The sequence below is a fragment of the Primulina tabacum genome, unplaced genomic scaffold (genome assembly GCF_025594145.1).
Source record: "Primulina tabacum isolate GXHZ01 unplaced genomic scaffold, ASM2559414v2 Contig942, whole genome shotgun sequence".
Lineage (NCBI taxonomy): Eukaryota > Viridiplantae > Streptophyta > Magnoliopsida > Lamiales > Gesneriaceae > Primulina > Primulina tabacum.
In genome coordinates, this window is record NW_027460002.1 from 7,530 (window position 1) to 30,226 (window position 22,697).

Consider the following 22,697-nt stretch of genomic DNA (forward strand, 5'->3'; position numbering starts at 1 on the left):
GTTTTTACAACAGCATGAGATTATATGCGTGCCCGGTTTCGAAGCGGGTCTCCGTGGTTACTGTAGATCTTTGATGGTGGATGAAGCCGGAGAGATGTTGTTACTGATCTTTTCTTTCTTGATCTTAATAATTGTTTTTTTCGTGTCCCCGTTAATTTTTTTTGTGATGTTGGCTAATAAAAAAACTTTAAAAAAATTGGCAATGGCAAGCCACCGACCCGCCTAAAATTTTAACCCAACCCACCTATTTTTCAAGATTAGGAAAAGACATGTGCGTTGCACGGAAACACACTTTTATTGTTGATAAATGTTGTTAAAGAAATGAGCTAAAGAAGAGATTATAAGTTTGCAAATAATTAATGATTTTCATCTATTTTATTTAGTCAAACAGTAAAATTCAATGTATATTAAAATAAATATGAGATAAAGAAAAAATATAATCTATAGTGTTGATCACATTATTTTACCACTATTAATTTAATTCAAGAAAAATAAAAATATAACGTAGATAATGCATTCTAAAACATAAATCAAATTATTGTATCAACATTTTCTTCTTTTATATTTTGGAATTTTCTATATTTCACGAGTTTTTCCTTTTTCATTCGCCCTTTCTTCTTCGTGAAAAAAGCAATATTATCATCATCTTCAATAACTATTCTTGTGGTGTTATCGCCATCAATCATTTGCATTTTCAGATCTTTATTCTTGGATGATTCTTTTCTTGGACGACCTCTCTTTTTTTGTATTTTTTTATGCTGAAAATCTTTCCTTGTAGGAGAAGCTATAATTTCATCATCCTTAATCTCCATATTTGTATTGTCGTGGTCTTCTATTATTTGTATGCCAATATCGTTAATGATATTTGTTGGAGATCCTCTTTTCTTTTTAATATCTTCTTGTTCGAAATCTACAGATCTCTTTTTGCTTGCAACGTTTTTGTTGTTGAAATTTGTGCCTGGATTTTGAATGCCTTCAATTACAAATGCTAATGTTCCGTCTTTTATTTCAACTGACTTGTCCATTTTGAGAAGAAATGTATATTCTTCTCTATTTGGTGTCTCTAAAAGCTTGTAGTATATTGAAGTGTTGCCATCCTGTAGAAAAAGAATATTTTTATTAGTAAACGGTAATTATATATATTCTTTGGAAAAAAAATCATTATTTTGTATATCTTAGTGATGGAATCGATATAATCTTCAACGCTGCAGCCAATAAAAACATTTGCGACATTTCCGAACAATGTAACACTTGCAGTGGCAGTGCCATCATTTACGCTCATCGTTATTCTATATCTACAATAACAATTTAATGTAAGGCATTGTTATCAACTCATGTAAACTTATAAATATAATGTTTAAATGTAAGTTTATCTTGACACAATACTGATATTGAAGTCTATGCAGTTATTACAGCTCCGGGTTTTCATTGTTTTGTTGACTGATTTTGAGCAATTACTACATGCTTCGTACCATTGATTCGCCTTATTTTCTACCTCATATATGTATGCATTGAAGCAATAGAATTTTTTCTGTATTTGTTAATAAGTGAGATACATAAAGTCAAATTAAATATCAATTTGTGATTCCCTATCTAATTTTTTTATAAATGTCATTAATAAAATATTTGCTCCATTGAATAATGTAGGACCGAGTGCTTACCGCTTTACCAAAAGCTATAGCTAGTGGAAATGGTGGAACTCAAATATTTTAAACCGCACAGCAGCTCAAGCACCACGGTTCGATCGCTCTACCAAGCAGGGACAATTATTGCACCCAACAATCTCCCTCCCAATAATTGCACTCATTGCAATCAATGGGAATCAAACCCGTGACCTTGGCTCTGATACCAATTGTAGGACCGAGTGCTTACCACTTTACCAAAAGCTATAGATATTGGTAATGGTGCAACTCAAATCTTTTAAACCGCACAGCAGCTCAAGCATCACGGTTCGATCGCTCTACCAAGCAGGGACAATTATTGCACCCAACAAATAAATATTCAAAAAAATAATCGTGAAGTAATAAAAATAAATTGAATAATAAATGATACGTAACCTTTGGTAGAATATTAATCTGATCGAGAATTTGCCTCAAAGTAATTTCTTCAGCATCTTTAATTTGATGGGTCATCCATAATTCTTCTAGACTTCTGTCTTTGAAGTTGTTACCTAACATGTAGTAGAATGATTAACATAAAGATATTTACAAACTTGAATATTAAAAAGAAATAATATCAATATTATAGTTTTGTTAAAAACAATCGAAAATAATAATACCATATATTTATTGTTTCTTTTTCTATGCAAGATGGATTTGTGAACATTGTTGTTGTTGTTGTTGATTTGAACTGAAACTTTCCTATTATCAGTCATAAGGAGAAGTAGTGAGTTATGCTAATGAATAATTTTTGTAAATATTGATTATAAAATTTTTAAGAAAATTACCTTCAAATATATGTCTTTTCAAGTTACAGAAAGCTATAACCGGTTTATCCATCTCTATCTCTTGTAAAAATAGTCCTTCGTTAATAGCAAGATCATCCCATAAAGTTATTGTTATAGTATCTAGCCTTTAAGAAGAGGGAAAAATAGTTAAAATCAGTAAAAATATATTTATCCAATCATATATCGTAAAATTTTAATACTAAAATAAGGCTTTGAAAAATATTAGTTTGCTTTTTCTTTTTTATAAAGACATAAAGATAGAATAAATACTCACGAAGGATTTATAAATACTATCTCTCTTCTATATCCGATGATGTTCATATGTTTTTTGTGAAATTTATTAAGTTGTCGAACTTCCTTCAGAACACCAATTATATCTGCAAAATTTTTACAACATTTGATAATTTCATTACATAAATCTAGAAAGTTTTTATTGGTCGCATAAATCGATACCTATATCTTCATTAGTATGTGATTCTCTGCTCGCATCATCGAACATTGTAAATTTAGAAGTCACATTGGAACAAGTGAATTGAGTTTGTAGTTCGTCAATTGTCGTCTTCGTTTGGAAAATCAATTCTATCCGTTTGTTGGCATTCAGATAATTGTTGTTGACTTCTTGAATAATTGGATCGGAGATGATGTTAGTTTTGTTTATCTTCAACTGATCTTGAAAAAAATCTATTGTGTTTGAAAACATTATTCCATGTATTTTTGTTCCCTTCAATGAAAACGGAATATGTTTATTTAATTATTATAACAATTTAAATATAGATGAATATGGATAAGAAGAAAGTACCTCTTCGTCCACAAAGATCAGTTTTCTTATATGCTTCAAATTTGATTTGGCGGGTATTTGGCTTCCCTGTCGTACTACTTTAACCTTTATGGAAGCATTGTTTTGACTCGGTTGCAACGAGATGATAGGACATATGTGCAAGGTGTCCATTCGAACTATATGATTTTGTACTCTTTAATTGGCATGACACAAAAAATTTTGAGAATGAAATATATTAAACAACAATAATTTAAATAAATAATAAGTATATTGGAAATAAAAGAAATTGGTAGATATTGGTTTACCACATTGTGATTGAAATATAATATTTTGGCATGGTACTCAAATCGAACGGGTTCTTAATTCAAATTGTTTGGAAAATGAAATAAATACAATTATTTAAAAGCAATGGAACATTGGGTTACAAAAGTCGATGATTTGATTTCTCCATGTTTTTAATTAAATTCATCAAGCCTATTCAACACAAATACGTTTAATACAACGCACGAAGATTAAAGATCAATACCTGTCAAATTTTTATTTAAGGAGTTTCAACTTTGAATGAATATCCAGCCTACCTCCAAATCCCCAGCCTTCTCCGAATTTCGAAACGCGTTTATGCAAACTTTTAGAGAAAATTCCTGTGTATTTTTGTTGAATACATTTGAAAGTATTACACTATATATATAATTATTAATATAATAATAGAGTCTTAATAGAATCCTTCTTATCTTGTGTTAAACAAATCCTTTTTATCTAGAGTTCTTCTTATTTGTGTTAAAAAGAATCCATCTTATTTAGAGTTCTACCGAAATAATAACTCAATTATTAAAGATAATATAATTTTATTTAAAATTACTTAATAAATTATTATAATCATGTTAAAATAAGTTTATGTTTTTCATAACCTTTCATGCTTATTTCATTTATTAAGTTTTAAGCAGATATATTATAGCTATGACGTATCAAATCTAAGAAAATCAAATCAATATTGCTAATATCTTTTTTTAATATCATATTATGTTTTTTGATAAATCAAAAATAATATTTATCTCGAATTACAAAATTTTATTTTTTTATTTATTACAAATTATCATCTCATATTATTTTTTTATAAACCAAAAATAATTTTTTTTTCCTCGATAGAAAGAATTACACTACATATATAATTATTAATATAATATTAGAGCCTTATTAGAAATCTTCTTTATCAGCAGAGAAGGCAAATAAAAAGTCGGCAGTCTCTCTGTAATAGAGTATCACCTAGAGTATGAAGAAAAACTCCAAAAAATTGAAGTGGCATAGCAGTTGAAGGCTATAAAATTGTATATATAATAATTAAACATAAAAGGAGTACAAAGAATAAGTAATTGGAGTTAATTAAGAGTCCAGTAGCAGCTCTAAAGACACACAGGAATTCTCAAGTTCAACTACAGTTCAGTAAATTTAAATTAGATTCAAATATTCTTCAAAATCAGCTCAAAAAATTCGCGAACCAACTCAAGGAAGAAGAATGCACATTTATTTTGATTACTCGAAATAAAAAAAACAGTGAATGTAAATAGATTGAAATCCACCGAAGAAAGACAACAATATAACTCTTGGTGGATAAGAATGATGAATCAGGTCAAGGATCTTACAATCTGAAGTTTAATAGTTTTTCCATCTTGCTCCATTGTGCGTCTTTTCTGTGTAAGTGAAAAAAATTAGACCCTGACTGAGCCAGGTAAGCATATTTTTTCAAAAGAATGACCCTTACAGAGTCAAAACCAATTGTGCTGATGTAACTAACTGTCCAAGTATAAATAATCCTGTATGAAAAACCGTCAACATTCAGTCACAGACCCAAATTCACAAGTTGATCCGTTCAAAACAAAAAAGACAAATTCATTATACTAACGAATAATAGTTTCATTACAAGACACAAATTCTGAATCAACTCATTTTCATACCTAAAGAATAAAAAAAGAATTGAGAGGTCGATGAAAATTTTACAGAGGTTTAATGAAAAAAATACACAATAATAAGAATTCAAAAGATATATATTTGTATCGACAAGAATCCGACATACTTAAGCTTTGTCCTTTCACCCACATTTGTTGCAATGCAGTCTCTTTTATTTCCACTCTTTCCCCTTGACCGTGGCCGTCTCCTGGTCTGCAAATTCAGATTATTTAATAAATATATCAATTTCATACATGCAATATCAAAATTATTCTGACAAATAAGTTAATGAAATTATGGACCTTGACGAAGAACTTCTTTGTATACAACATTTTTTGTTCTTGCATCATCAATATTTGTGATTGAATTTGGCTTTATCAAGACTTTTGTAGCGGACATTGAAGGGCCTCTAGATAATGCAACGTATAATTGGCCATGCGAAAACACAGGTTGTGGTAGGTAAGGTATAGTTTGACCTTGTGCCTTATTAATTGTCATTGCAAAGCACAAACGAATCGGAAACTGTTTTCTTCTTAATTGGAAAGGATATCCCTCGTTCTCAGCAGGAGACAAGGGTATTCTTGGAATAAAAACATGTTTTCCAGCATGATGTCCAACAGTTATTTCTGCATGGATGACATTGTCTTCAAATTCCTTACAAACCATTCGGGTTCCATTACACAGGCCTTCAGATGGATCTAAATTTCTCAATAGCATAATTGTACAGTTTTTTTTTCAAATCCAAACGATGAGGAGGCATTCCATTTGGAGTCAAGGTATTTAAAAATTCTTGGGGATAAAAATTTTGAGTATCGTCAACAGCTTCATCAAAGCTTGCATATGTTTTACCTTCACCTGGGAAAATTTGAATAATTTTCTCATTCAACTTGTCAATATATTCATTTTTTGAAGTAAGTATTGCTCGACTTGTCATATATGCTGTTGATTCAGCATTTTCTATTAGATTCGGGAATATGTGATTTATAAGCATTTCTTCAGAAGACTCCTCATCATTTTTGCTATATTTGATAATCATTTCATCGGGAATTTTGATATTGCCTTCACTATCGGTAGGTTCAATCCCACTGCCTACTTGTAGCAAAAAATCGCTAAAAACAGGGTCAGATTTTGCTTTCATATTTTCAGTTAGAGCCATATGTTGCATTTGTTTATACAAATAAGATTTTACTAAACTTGCATTAATTGTTTCTCGAATTGTGGCTTTTGGAACTACCGGCAAAACTTGCATGAAATCTCCTCCAAGAACAACCACCTTTCCACCAAATGGTTTTTGGATTCCAGTTATATCTTGTAAACTTCTATCAACAGTTTCAATTGCTATCCGCTTTGCCATAGGTGCTTCATCCCATATAATTAATCGTGTTACACGTAACAGTTCTGCAAGTCCACTTTGTTTTGATATTGTACAATAGCTTTCTTCATGCAAATCAATTAAGATTTTAAATCGGGAATGAGCTGTTCGACCACCAGGTAATATCGAAGCTGCAACTCCTGAAGTTGCTGTGTGGCGCCCCAAACCTCGCCACGTAATCGTGCAACATGTGACGTCATATGCATAAATTTTTTTTCTTTTCGACGACGTAATAATATAATGCATATACGACAAAATAGTGCAATCACCACACTATCTACGTCAGTGTAGCAGAAACAGTATAATAAATACACACATACAACTCAAATAAGACAATAAGCTATACCGTCTCTATCTACTATCAACTACAAGACTGTTTGACTAGACACACCTAGTCCTTCACCACTATCCTGTCTCACGCATAGTCCTGTAACCTGCCCAACAGAAACAACCCTCAAAGGGTAAACATATACAACAATCATCATCGTAATAAATAACAGTTATATTAACAACATAAAATATAACTGAAATCATAATAGAAATACCCCCTTTGCCGTTTCTGGACAATCAGCCAACAACGACCTCAACAACATCACAATGCAACAACATCGACGATACGTCGCACCCCAACACCGGCGACAGCAATATCGTCGAACGAACAACAACATCGACGATACGTCGCACCCCAACACCGACGACAGCAATATCGTCGAACGAATAACAACATCAACGATACGTCGCACCCCAACACCGGCGACAGCAATATCGTTGAACGAACAACATCAACGAGACGTCTCCCAACAACGATAACCAACAACATCAACAATAATAAACACAAATATAATACCAAATCACCCAAATCCAGTGATTTATCGTCGTTCAACACAATAGTATTCATCAATACTAAACAATAACAACATATGCTCGTACGTCAACACGTACCTGATAATCGAATATATATACAATCTGGCTATTTCTTTGATCCTGAGGCTTGTGATGTATCTAAATAATTCAACAACAATTATCAGATCATTGTCACCGTATCAACACAATCATAACGGCCTCAATATATAACATCAAATAGCCCAACAACAATTAATTCAACAAAATATAAAACTCGATTATAAATTATTATCGCTCAATAATTTAATATTCTGGTGTATTTAATTCACAATACTACCATCAAATACACCCTAATTAATTTAACATCAAATAATAGGCTATTTTACAACATCCGTCAAATTGCGAAAACTTTATATCAACGTGTAGCCTATACTTCGTAGACACCGAATATATAATCAGAATTAATAACAGCTGACAAACAACTCACCAATTTCAATTCAACGATTAAAAATCCCTAATTATAATAATTTAGGAATAGTTCAAAACAACAACACAATAATCTTCTCTACTTCGTTAAGATCATACACTATTCAACAATCTTCAATTTCAGTATGATTTATCGGATTTATTCCAGAAATCGACGAATTTCAAATATCACCAAAACTATAAAATTTATACCTCAAATCGAAGACCTCATGTCAACGATCCCAGAACTGAAGTCAGTTCGTCGATTGGATAAACCGATAAGTCGCACGATCGAAAAGAAAATCTAAAAAATCTTATTTCTTATTTCTCTCTCACCTCTCCGTAACTCACTGTCAACAGAATGAAATCCATTCATTCTCGAACAAGTTTTTCAAATTTATCCTCATTTTATTTTATTTTTTTTTAAAATATTATATTATATTATTAATATAATATAATATATAATATTTAACATCGGTATATCCATTTGGACCAGTCAAACGATAAAAATTTCCAAAACTCAAAACATGAAACTTCTATATCTTTGAGTTTTCTACGTTATATCCAAATTTCAAATCATTTGGACTTCATATGACCAAAATATGTCATATTTCATTCTTTAAAAATCATTAATTATTTAGTAATCTCATATTACTAAATCAACAACTTGTGATATTACTTCAGGCCTTACATTTCTATCCCCCTTAAATGAATTTCGACCCCGAAATTAATCAACAACAGTAATAACATGCATAAATAAAAGATGTCATACCATCAGAATAAGTAGGGGTAGAGCTCCCTCATATGCCGCTCTGTCTCCCAAGTGGCCTCTTCGACACCTCTATGTTCCCACTGAACCTTGACCATCGGTATAAGCTTACTACGAAGCTTCCGTTCAGATCGATCCAAAATACAAACTGGCCTCTCAACATAAGACACGTCAGGATCTAACTGAACCTCAGAAATATCCAACACATGTGAAGGATCCGGCTCATACTTCTGCAACATCGATACATGAAACACATCATGAATACCAGATAAAGATGGAGGTAAAGCCAATCGGTAAGCCAAAGTGCCTATCCGCTGCAATATCTCATACGGGCCAACATACATCGGTGCCAACTTTCCTATCATGCCAAATCGCACTGTGCCACGAAAAGGAGAAACTTTCAAAAATACTCGATCGCCCTGCTGAAACTCTAAAGGTCTTCGTCTTTTATTGGCATAGGTGGCCTGTCTATCTTGAGCTGCTTTCAATCGTTGGTGTATCAACTTTACTTTCTGTTCCATCTCATGAATCATATCAGGACCGGTAATTGCAGCTCGATCAACATCATCCCAGTATAACGGAGATCTACAACGTCTCCCGTACAATGCCTCAAATGGAGCCATCTGAATACTACTCTGATAACTATTGTTATACGCAAACTCTACCAATGGAATAGATGACTGCCAAACAGATTTAAAATCCATAACATAAGCACGCAACATATCCTCCAGCGTCTGAATAGTACGCTCAGTCTGACCATCTGTCTGGGGATGATAAGCCGTACTCAATCTCAACTCTGTCCCCATCGCAGTCTGCAATCCTTCCCAAAAATGAGAAGTAAATCGAGGATCCCTATCAGAAATAATAGACACTGGAATCCCATGCAACCATACAATCTCTCGTATATACAACTGTGCCATCGTCAAGTACGTACTACTCATGCTATAGGGTATAAAATGTGCAACTTTCGTCAATCGATCAACAATCACCCAAATAGCATCAATAGTTCCAGTGCTTCTTGGCAAATGAGTCACAAAATCCATCGATATGTGCTCCCATTTCCAAGTCGGCACTTCTAAACTCCTCAATTCACCTCCCGGCCTTCTCCTCTCAGCTTTGATATGTTGACAATTAAGACATCGACGTACAAAATCAATCACATCACGTTTCATTCCCTTCCACCAAAACTGAGAGCGTAGATCCTTATACATCTTCTTGCCACCAGGGTGGATAGAATATCGACTACAATGTGCACGCCGCAACAGGTCCTGGCGCAACTCAGATATATCAGGAACTACCCATCTATCATTCATCCTCAAACTGCCATCATCAGCCACTCTAAAACGAGTATCTTGTTTCTGAGAAACTAACTCCCTCCATCGCTGAACTCTCTCGTCTGTCATCTGTGCATCACGAATACAACCATATATATCAGGTTTAGCTAATAAGGTAGATACCTGGATAGGAGTCGTCGAGATATCAAAATCATATCCCAAGGAACAACAAGACATCATCATAGCTGATAGACGACTCACATCCTCTGCAGTACAACTCACTTTACGGCTCAATGCATCAGCTGTAAGATTGGCTCGACCAGGATGATATTCAATCTCACAATCATAATCCTTCAGCAAATCTAACCATCGTCTCTGTCTGGGTAAACAAAAATCTCAAGCTCTTATGATCAGTATAAATCGTAAACGAGGTACCATATAAATAGTGTCGCCATATCTTCAAGGCAAAGATAATGACTGCCAACTCCAAGTCATGCAAATGGTACCTTGTTTCGTGTGGTTTCAGCTGTCTCGAGGCATATGCCACAACATGTCGATCCTGCATCAAAACACATCCCAACCCATGTAATGATGCATCCGTATAAACAACAAACCTCTCATTTTCTGTAGGAATCGATAACACCGGTGCAGTCGTCAGTCGGTGCTTCAACTCCTGAAAACTCCTCTCACATGCTTCAGACCACTGAAATCGCACACATTTCTGAGTCAACTGTGTCAAAGGCCTAGCAATCTTTGAAAATCCCTCGATAAATCGACGATAATTACCTGTTAAACCCAAGAAACTACGAATCTCAGGTACAGATGTAGGTGCAGACCACTGTAACACGGCTTCAACCTTCGTTGGATCAACAGAAATCCCATCTCTCGATATAACATGACCCAAGAAGACTACTCGATCCAACCAAAACTCACACTTACTGAGTTTGGCATACAACTGTCTATCTCGCAACACCTGTAACAATGAACGCAAGTGCCCTGCACGCTCAGCCTCACTCCTGGAATATGTCAATATATCATCAATAAACACAATAACAAATCGATCGAGATACGGCTGAAATACCCTATTCATCAAACTCATGAACACAGCTGGAGCATTCGTCAACCCAAACGGCATAACTAAAAACTCTTAATGCCCATATCTGGTCCTGAATGCTGTCTTCTGAATATCCTCCTCTCTAACTCGTATCTGATGATATCCTGACCTCAAATCAATCTTCGAATATACTGAGGTTCCCTGTAACTGATCAAATAAATCATCAATACGAGAGAGGGGATATTTATTCTTAATCGTTACCTTATTCAGCTGTCGATAGTTGATACAAAGCCGCATAGTTCCATCTTTCTTTCTCACAAATAAGACTGGTGCACCCCAAGGCGATACACTAGGGCGAATGTATCCCTTGTCCAGCAAGTCCTGCAACTGGGCTTTCAACTCTCTCAACTCTGCTGGTGCCATTCTGTAAGGAGTATGAGAAATAGGGGAAGTATCTGGCATCAACTCGATCCCAAACTCCACCTCACGAGCTAGTGGGAAGCCTGGAATCTCATCAGGAAATATATCGGCAAACTCAGCAACTATAGGTATCTCCTCTATTCCCACCTCCTTCTTCTTTTCCGTCACATCTACAGCATAAATAAGATAACCCTCATGCCCATGCTCCAATAACCGAGACATCCGGATGGCAGATACCAACGGAACACGGGGACGAGAACCCTTCCCATAAAATGTCCAACGCTCTTTCTCATCTGTATAAAAATATACCACCCGCTGATAACAATCAACTGTCGCACAATATCTCCTCAGCACATTAATTCCCACAATACAATCAAAATCACTCATCTCTAGAATAATCATATCAGATCTCAGCTCATAGCCCACATAAGAAATAATACCATCTGATATCATAGATACAACTGATATATCAACTCCAGAAGGTGTCGAAACAGAAAGAGGCATAGACAATGGAGACGAGCGCATATGATGCTCAACCACAAACCTCTTCGATATAAAAGTATGCGAGGCACCAGTATCAACAAGAATATAAGCAGGATAAGAACATAAATAACACTTACCCGCTATCATCTCCTCTCGTGCCTCCTCTGCCTGCGCTCGTGTCAAAGCATACACCTGTGCCTGAGGCGGACCAGCTCCCTGCATACGTGGCTGTCCTCCAGAAGGTCGTGGTGTAAACTGCTGAGGCTGTCGTCCTCCTCTCTCTGAGGATCTACCTCTAGCACTCCTAGGCTCTCGCTGTCCCTCACGACTAGGACACTGTCTCGCCAGATGACCAACACCGCCACACTCAAAACATGTGATCTCGGTCTGTGTACACTCTCTGATCAGATGAGATCCCCCACAACGATAACATCTCACAGCTCTGGACTCTCCTCTCTGCCCCTGAACAGACTAAGAACTGCCCCCACGACTTTCAACACGTCGTGAATCAAATCGACGCTTCCCAGATGATGCTGAAGAAGAAGATGAACCCTTCTGATATTTAAAAGACTGTCCCTGAGGTCGCAATGACTCCCTAGTCGGCTCTGATAATCGTCCCTGAGCCCCATACTCCTGCATAACTAACTCAGCCATCTCACCCCTCGTCACTGCATCCTCAAATGATACCGGGTTATTTGATTGCACACGATCAAATAACTCTAACTTCAACCCTTTCAAGAAATGCCTCATCTTAGCATGAACATTCGTAGCAATATGTGGCACATATTTCAACAATGCAGAATATCGAGTCTCATACTCATCAACAGACATACTACCCTGTCTCAAATCCTCAAATTCTTTCTCTTTCTTTTGTCTGGCTGCTATAGAAAAATATTTATCAAGAAAACGAGATCGGAACACATCCTAATCAATAGTACGGCCCTGTGCTCTCAATCCGGCCTCAGTCGTCTGCCACCATAATAATACATTCCTCGAAAGCTGAAATGTAGCCAATCGTAACCAAGCAGACCTAGCACACGGAGCGGTCACAAATATCTGTTCTATCATCTCAATCCACTCCTCAGCTCGCTCACCAGTCTCAGAACTATCAAATCTCGGCGGAAGATAACTGCTGAACTGTGCCAAAGTCAACTCACCAGGCAATAAAGGCTGATCTGCAGGTGCCTGTCCCATAGGAGGAGGTGGCAATGGATTCATCTGTCCAAACCCACTATCAACCTCTTCTGTTTCCTCGTGTGGATGTACCTGTTCTCTAGCTGCCATCACTGGAAATCAAATTGTTAATCATAACATTTAACAATTACAATCCAGTAATCATCATCACACCTTTCGCACGAAAACAAACGCAACTAAAGAACAATCAATCATATCGAGAAATCATCAATAACAAGTCAAATGCACAGACACACGCAGATAATATCGTCATCAAACTCCCTCATCACAAACCCAACTCCTAACCATCCCAGACATCTAACATATGCTCTGATACCACCAAATGTGGCGCCCCAAACCTCGCCACGTAATCGTGCAACATGTGACGTCATATGCATAAATTTTTTTTCTTTTCGACGACTTAATAATATAATGCATATACGACAAAATAGTGCAATCACCACACTATCTACGTCAGTGTAGCAGAAACAGTATAATAAATACACACATACAACTCAAATAAGACAATAAGCTATACCGTCTCTATCTACTATCAACTACAAGACTGTTTGACTAGACACACCTAGTCCTTCACCACTATCCTGTCTCACGCATAGTCCTGTAACCTGCCCAACAGAAACAACCCTCAAAGGGTAAACATATACAACAATCATCATCGTAATAAATAACAGTTATATTAACAACATAAAATATAACTGAAATCATAATAGAAATACCCCCTTTGCCGTTTCTGGACAATCAGCCAACAACGACCTCAACAACATCACAATGCAACAACATCGACGATACGTCGCACCCCAACACCGGCGACAGCAATATCGTCGAACGAACAACAACATCGACGATACGTCGCACCCCAACACCGACGACAGCAATATCGTCGAACGAATAACAACATCAACGATACGTCGCACCCCAACACCGGCGACAGCAATATCGTTGAACGAACAACATCAACGTGACAACATCAACGAGACGTCTCCCAACAACGATAACCAACAACATCAACAATAATAAACACAAATATAATACCAAATCACCCAAATCCAGTGATTTATCGTCGTTCAACACAATAGTATTCATCAATACTAAACAATAACAACATATGCTCGTACGTCAACACGTACCTGATAATCGAATATATATACAATCTGGCTATTTCTTTGATCCTGAGGCTTGTGATGTATCTAAATAATTCAACAACAATTATCAGATCATTGTCACCGTATCAACACAATCATAACGGCCTCAATATATAACATCAAATAGCCCAACAACAATTAATTCAACAAAATATAAAACTCGATTATAAATTATTATCGCTCAATAATTTAATATTATGGTGTATTTAATTCACAATACTACCATCAAATACACCCTAATTAATTTAACATCAAATAATAGGCTATTTTACAACATCCGTCAAATTGCGAAAACTTTATATCAACGTGTAGCCTATACTTCGTAGACACCGAATATATAATCAGAATTAATAACAGCTGACAAACAACTCACCAATTTCAATTCAACGATTAAAAATCCCTAATTATAATAATTTAGGAATAGTTCAAAACAACAACACAATAATCTTCTCTACTTCGTTAAGATCATACACTATTCAACAATCTTCAATTTCAGTATGATTTATCGGATTTATTCCAGAAATCGACGAATTTCAAATATCACCAAAACTATAAAATTTATACCTCAAATCGAAGACCTCATGTCAACGATCCCAGAACTGAAGTCAGTTCGTCGATTGGATAAACCGATAAGTCGCACGATCGAAAAGAAAATCTAAAAAATCTTATTTCTTATTTCTCTCTCACCTCTCCGTAACTCACTGTCAAAAGAATGAAATCCATTCATTCTCGAACAAGTTTTTCAAATTTATCCTCATTTTATTTTATTTTTTTTAAAATATTATATTATATTATTAATATAATATAATATATAATATTTAACATCGGTATATCCATTTGGACCAGTCAAACGATAAAAATTTCCAAAACTCAAAACATGAAACTTCTATATCTTTGAGTTTTCTACGTTATATCCAAATTTCAAATCATTTGGACTTCATATGACCAAAATATGTCATGTTTCATTATTTAAAAATCATTAATTATTTAGTAATCTCATATTACTAAATCAACAACTTGTGATATTACTTCAGGCATTACATGCTGTAGCAAGGGCAATCATATTTCCTTTCCTAACATTTGCTAGCAAAGCACGATATAAATATGTTTTCCCAGTTCCACCAGGTCCATTGACAAAAAAAGGCCACTTCCAATGGAATCTAAGCACTCGAGAATTGTTGAGAATGCTTTTCGTTGCCCTGCATTTAATTTGGATTGAGCTAACAAGTCGTCAGGTGAGATTTCAATAGACATTTCCTCTCGAGCTTCTGTACAAATATTATCTTTGTACTCATCTATTTCAATAGTTATTCTTGGCAAATCAAAAACATGAATACTTTTTCCCATACTTTCCAAAATAAAATTCAAGTTTTGCAATGTCTTTGATACCAAAAATTCCTTGTGCCATCATTTTCTTTCCTAAAATTTTCGGACATCGCGTCAAAGTAAGTGTCCCATAATTTTCTTACATCGGATGGCTCACAATATACTAAGATTGTTGCAAAAAGTCTTCTCAAAGCATATGGCATTTGGAAGCTCATAGCCTCATTCAAACACTCAAAGTTGCTCTGATCTGATTCAAGCAACCCCTTTCTCTGTGCTGCTTCTTTGAATGTGAAACAAATCTTTCCATTAACCGTTAACAAATAGTTAAACGAAGTAGGTCTTCTTACATGATTGAGCAATAATCTTAAATATTACCTTTCTCCTTCTGTAGGATTTGCACCATTTATACGTCCAATAACCTTTACTTTTTTCCTTTCATACCAACACTTGTTTCTTTTGTCCCATACATAATGTTCCGGGAATTCGGCATACAAATAAGATCTCACTTTAGAATTTATTGAGCACATATGAAAAAATTCAGTTAGCATTGTCTTTGAGGTCAATTCGTGTTGAATGACATTTTCCAAATTTTGATTCCTCCAAAATGTGATGCATTGTTTGTTAGGCAAGTGTAATGCCAAACTTATTACAGCTGGGGATATCTCGTTTAAATCAAATTCAAATATTCTCCACAGTGCTTCTTGTGCTGAGACCCACCTTGCACCTTGAAAGTTCTTAATCTCATCCACAACAGTATCACTATTGTTGGAGGCAATATGCACAACAACTTTATCATGTCCTTTATATATATATATTTGTAAAGATATTTGACAGCCGTCAATCCAGAGCATACTTCGACATTAACATGACAATCATACCTTAACAGAAGGTAAGAATTGTGAGGAACAACCCATTGATTGTTTAGCTTTGCCTTTCGTATATCAACTATTTGCCCATCATTTCTTCTTCTATAAATTGGATAACCATATTTTCCTTGTGTTGTACTTCGACAAAACTGGCGTGGATAGTTGCTTTTACAATGGCCAGCAATCATACAAGAATTCTTTTTATTTAAATCCCCACAAGGACCATGCATCATATGCTTCACAACAAAATTATGAAGGTTGGGATTTTTGTCTTTGTTTGGTAATTCTGCTGATACATAGTAATCAAAATTTTCGAACCATTGATTTTAGAATCTTGCCTCAAAATAAGCAACATGTGCATATGAGGCAACCCCCTCTTCTGAAATTCCACCACATAAACAAAAGCAGCAACCACTCCGAATATTGACTTGGTAATTATTTGATTTTTTAAATCTTGTAACTTAGCTCGAAATACCCTGGTAGTTAAATCCGGTCGATCCTGAGGTTGTTGACCTTCTTTAAATTATCTGTGATCTCTTTCCATTCTGGATTACAAGTCATTGTAATGAAAAGATCAGGTTTTCCAAACTTTCTTACTAATGCCATTGCATCAAGATATCTACGACGCATATCCCTTGGTCCTCCGATAAACGATGCTGGAAGAACAATTCTTCTTCCAATTTCATTTCTTTTTGTTTTTCCATTTATAATGCTGTCAACGATACCTTGATAAAGTTCTGACCTCATTTCCGCTTGGTTCCTTCTAAAGTAATCCAATCTAGTTGTTTCAAGCTTAATATACATATCAACTGCATATTGTTGTAACAATCTTCCAGCATATAAAAGCATCGATGGCATGTTATCTCTTATTTGGAATTTGTAACAATAGTACTCTCGGCAAGAAACCATCTTTTGCTTGTCTTTGTTGATTACTATGATAATATATTAAAAAGTGAAAAAGCACTCATTCAGAATATGACATTTTTCACAATGTACAAATTACAAATAAATATTATATATAATACAAATAAAACCATGCATTAAATTATAAAAATTAGAGAAATATTATATAGTGAATTGGTAAAAGTTCTAACAATGAATTAAATTAAATCAAACAAATTAGATAAGTACACAAAGCATAAAAACACCAAAACATCATTGATACATGTATAATCTTAATGTGATTGCAACTAAAATACATAAGATGCATATTACATAAGTGGTAATGAAATCTTTTGAAAAATTCAAAGTCTTGTCATGTGGATTCAATTATTTCATCTATCATGGAAGTGAAATATTTGTAAAATTGATGAAATCTATTACTTTACATATATATAGATTGAAAAGACAAAAGATGGAAACATGTACCATGTTGTTCCTCTTTAAGGATATTTTCGATAGAAGAAAAATTCGATTGGACGGAAATATTATCTTGAATTTGATTATTAGCTTCCATGGACTTGTATTTGGGAATATTTTGATGCCAACCATTATCTCCATTCGGAAAAAGAAGCGGATATTGTAAAGGATCATAACAACCAAAATAATGTTTAATTCTATGACTCTGACCATTACATCCATGAATTACGATGTCTCTATCATATGGTATATTAGCATTTTTGCCTTCAATCCAAATGGCAGCAACTTGATCAGCTGTAGGTGTATTGTAACATCGTTGATCCACAACAGCATTTTTACAAATATGTAGCCTAATTTCCTCAAGAGACGACCAATCATTTATTCTGCGTAATAATTGAGCGTAAGGGTTTCTTTTGAGAACCTCCATTAATAGTCTCATTGTCTCTTCATCGATATCAGCATTGCCCATCACATTCATTCTATTATTTAATTCATTACTTGTATCCCAAAAATACAATTGAAAATGAGATGGACCAGCCTCACCGGGCGCCATAGGTGGAAGAGTGTGGAATATTGTAAATTCCACGATTTAAAGAAGCAAATTCTTTGTCAATTTTAACTCCAAAAGAAGTAAAAGAGAAGAGACTATTATAAACTCTAATTTTTTTCCGAAAATCAACAGCTTTGTGAGATTGATTTCCAGTGAACAGATCTATCAATTCAGGCGGCATCACAGTGTTTGCCAACTTAATTTTACCATTGTCACAACAAAATGTTGGAGATTCAAATTCAAACTTTCTCGCTTCACAGTAGCGACATATGTTCATAGGTTTCAATTCGTGCAGATCAACAAGTGATTGACCTAAAAAAATATAAAAAATATGATAAACATAAAACAAATATGCAGTTTCCCGATACTTTATAAAAGTGTATGGAACTAAACTTGGTTTTACCTTCATGAATCAAAGCTTTCAGTAACCAAACTGTATTTTTCTTATTTAATTTTGTAGATGTGCTGGATTCACATTCTTTTAATCTTTTTTTTTTCTTCTAGAATTCACAACATTATTAATGTATTGACGTTTTTTATCTATTGACAAATTCGAATATTTGTTTTCGGAGGTGCAACACCTATTAAATGTCAATAAATCTGCAATTTTAAAAAAAAATTCAAACAGCTTGTTAGGAATCAAATTTGGATATATATTATTTCAATTAAATACTACAAATTTGAAATTTTCAATTGATGTACCTTGGTTAGTACGATTTTCATTGATGGATTGGTTGCTTCAAGAACTTACTATTTAGCAACACAATTTGTTACAACTTTTTAGTTCAATATATTGTCAAAAATGCAATGATGTTAAATAAATATAGTTTTTTATCAATACCTCTTCGAATTTGAGGAAGAAGCTTTTCTGCCCATAATAAATAGAAATTTTGTAAATTCTACGAATAAGGGCTAAAATTTCCGTTGATATCTCGAATCGACGCAACGATTGTACCTACACCCAGAGATATAACAAATATCAAATATTAGTACCAAAATCAATTTTAAAGCTTCATGGTGTGGACCGTGCCGGTTCATATCACCAATATTGGCTGAGATTGCAAAGAAAACACCCCATGTTCTGTTCTTGAAGGTTGATGAACTTGAGGTAATGTTATACTTTGCATTGCTATTTTTAGGCACTTTAGAATACAATTGAGTATCCAAAAACACGATTAGCTAGCCGTGTACAAACTTTCGATTTAATTGAAGTAATCTGTCATTGGTTTGTTTTGGTTTGTTCATATCGATTTCGACAACTTGTAATTGCTTTTTGAGCATCCATCGTCATTGGGTTGCTAATTTGATACAAATTTCTTTAGGATGTGGCAAAGAAATTCCAAATGGTGGTGATGCCGACATTTTTGTTCTTCAAAGAATGGAAGGAAGTGGTTAGGTACATAGTCGCAGTTGGTGGCATAGGAGTTGTTTATACACTTGTTCAAATCCCATTTGCAATATATAATGTTGCAAAAGGGAAGAGGCTGATACGCAACGGATTCCTCCTAGAGTTTGACTTTTATGGAGACAAGGTCAACAATTCTTCAACTTCTTTGATTTTTGCGATCAATAATATTGAATGTATAAATTATTTTTCATCAGTATTATGGCATAGATTAGTATGATAAAAAGAAAATGTTTGGGTTTAGGTAGAAAAGAAAATTCCAATTATATATATACATACCATGATGAAAAAATATATTATTCCATATGCAAAATGATCGAAGAAAATTTTAAAGTGTGAAACTTTAGCTAGCTTTTGAAAAATTGCAAAATTTTGTACTGCACAACATTTCTACCCCAAATTTTATGATTTTGTTCTCCTCCACAGAAAAACAGAGAGAAACAAATTCAACAGTCGGTCTCTCGAGGAAGTTTTGCACAGAAATAGGGTGACTAACATCAAGAAAATCGAAATAACCCCCCTCAACAATTGGTACCAAAAGTCGAGCTAAATTGAGAGGTTAAAAACTCACTCACCGACAGCCTATGAAACTGGAGCTAGGACAAGATTTCGGACTCCAAATGCCTTGAAAAGTCAAGTCCAAGCAACGGCGGAAGCCCGGTCCGGTGAACGATCGGCGGAAGAACGGTCGTCGACAAAGTTGTGAAATACCCCTCAATATCGGTATCAATAGAACGATTATGACGAGATTTTTTCGAATATGTATTTATTTCTAAATTTTGACGACGTACGGCGAGAAACCGGCGGATAGCGGCAAATGATTTAGAATTGTATGGAGAGAATATTTTAACGGGGAGGAAAGTTTTATTGGAGAGAGAGAGTGGAGATAATAATAAGAGAGAGAAATGATTTTTTTTTTAAATTGCAAAAAAATTTAATTCAATCAAATTTAATTTTTATTTTCAACAAATATGTTGATATTTGTGAGAAAAATTATTTTCATTTTATCTATAACCAAATAATTATAATAATAATAATAATAATCAAAGTATTTTGACATTTTTAGAAAAAAAATATGTTAACTTTAGGTATAATAAATATTTTAATATTTCAATCAAACTTGTTTTTTATTTTCAACAAAACATGTAGATTTTCGTCGAAAAAAATTTGTTCACTTTATCTATTACTAAATAAAAAGTATTCATAGAAAAAAATATGTTCTCAAATTTGATGTTTATCCAACAAACACGTATTTTTACAATTTTGACCTTATCATAATAATTGATTTTACTAAAACATCCTTATTAAATTACTCAGGTATGTACAAAACAAGGACAAAGTTGACAATACACAATGAAAAACTTTGACCCTGGTTCACACTTTTATAATATGTATAGAATAGATAGATAGATGAGACGGGTTGATCGGATTAATTTAACCGGTTTTGCTGGCTCTATCCTTTGTGCTATCATTTTAGGCTTAGTCATTATCTTTCAATTTTTATTATTTATCGTTCCACACAAAATCATGCACGCCCACACACACACCAAACTTCATGTACCAATACTAAAATATTGCAAGAACAAAAACTTAATTATGAGCCCCTAGCTAGACTACGTTTAGCTAGTTAATACTAAATATGAATAAAATTGATATATTGACGAGATATTACTAATATAAATCGCAATTTTGGTCATATACATCTGTTTCTGTACAATTTGATTGTCTATGTTGTTAAGTTGTACTCTTTCAAATTTTTGGCAATTTTAGTCATATTTCGTCGAAAGTACTGATGTAGCACTGCAAACGTAAGCATACTTTCGATGCAACATCAACGTCGTATCGATGTCACATCATCGCTACCTCTAAAAAAAGAATAAAATTGAAAAAAAAAAGAAAAAAAAAGATAGCTTATTAAGATTAAATTTTAATTACATAAATTACCAAAATCACAAATAGACAAATGCATAGATCAAATTGTTATTTTTCCCTTGCTAGACAGTTTAACACTTCATTTTGTGCACATATATACAATGTGCATTTGTCAGTGTACACATTACATGTGTTTATTATTTTACATATTTTATTAATTTTAATTCTTCAAATTTATAATACGAATGAGGCATTTAGAAAATTAAGAAAAGACGAAATATGAAAAGAAAAATTATTATAAAAATGTATTTCAGAAATAATTAAAAAACACATACTGCTACAAATGACTCTCCATTTATTTGAAATTATTATATTACATATAACATAAAAAGCTGTTATAAAATATTTTGTGACTTTTATTTCAATATAATATCTAGAAGTTCATACGAATGTAATTTAACATAAAAAAAATTAATGTGTATGGTGCCATCGCGTACTATACGTGATGCTAGAAGTTGACACGTAGAAAAATCTATAATAGCATGACTAAAAGGAACAAGTTAATTTTATGAGGAGTAGGTCTCTTATGAGACGGTCTTACGAAACTTTTTATGTGAGACATGTCAATCATATCAATATTCACAATAAAAAATAATACTCTTAGCCTAAAAAGTAATACTTTTTCATGGATGACCTAAATAAGAGACATGTATCAAAAAATACGACCCGTGAGACCGTCTCACACAAGTTTTTGCCTTTTATGTTTGAGTAGGTCTCTTGTGATATGGTTTCACAAATCTTTATCTGTGAGACGAGTCAACCATACCGATATTCACAATAAAAAGTGATACTCTTAACATAAAAGTAATATTTGTTTATGAATGACCCAAATAAGAGATCTGTCTCACAAAATACGACTCGTGAGACCGTATCACATAAATTTTTGCCTTTATATTTATAGCTAGATAAGAAGTATTTTCATTTCAAACATGAGAACTTCCAAAAAAATTTAAAGACGAAAACCTAACTTTTGAGTCCCTATAATTTTAAGGCTATATTTAAGCAGAAGCGAGCAGAATCCTATGAGTCGTGATAACATTCATTTGTTTTTACAAAAATAAAAAATTATTCGTTA

At 33.9% G+C, this 22,697-nt stretch overlaps 1 long non-coding RNA gene across 1 annotated transcript; it reads right to left on the reverse strand.

The window, feature by feature from the left end:
* Positions 1-5,285: 5,285 nt before the first annotated feature.
* Positions 5,286-20,235, reverse strand: LOC142535335 (uncharacterized). The gene is made up of 3 exons (XR_012817482.1): positions 19,127-20,235; positions 5,471-5,794; positions 5,286-5,381 (listed from the first exon to the last, which is right to left on the reverse strand). It is a non-coding gene; the product is annotated as an uncharacterized LOC142535335 (long non-coding RNA).
* Positions 20,236-22,697: the final 2,462 nt, after the last annotated feature.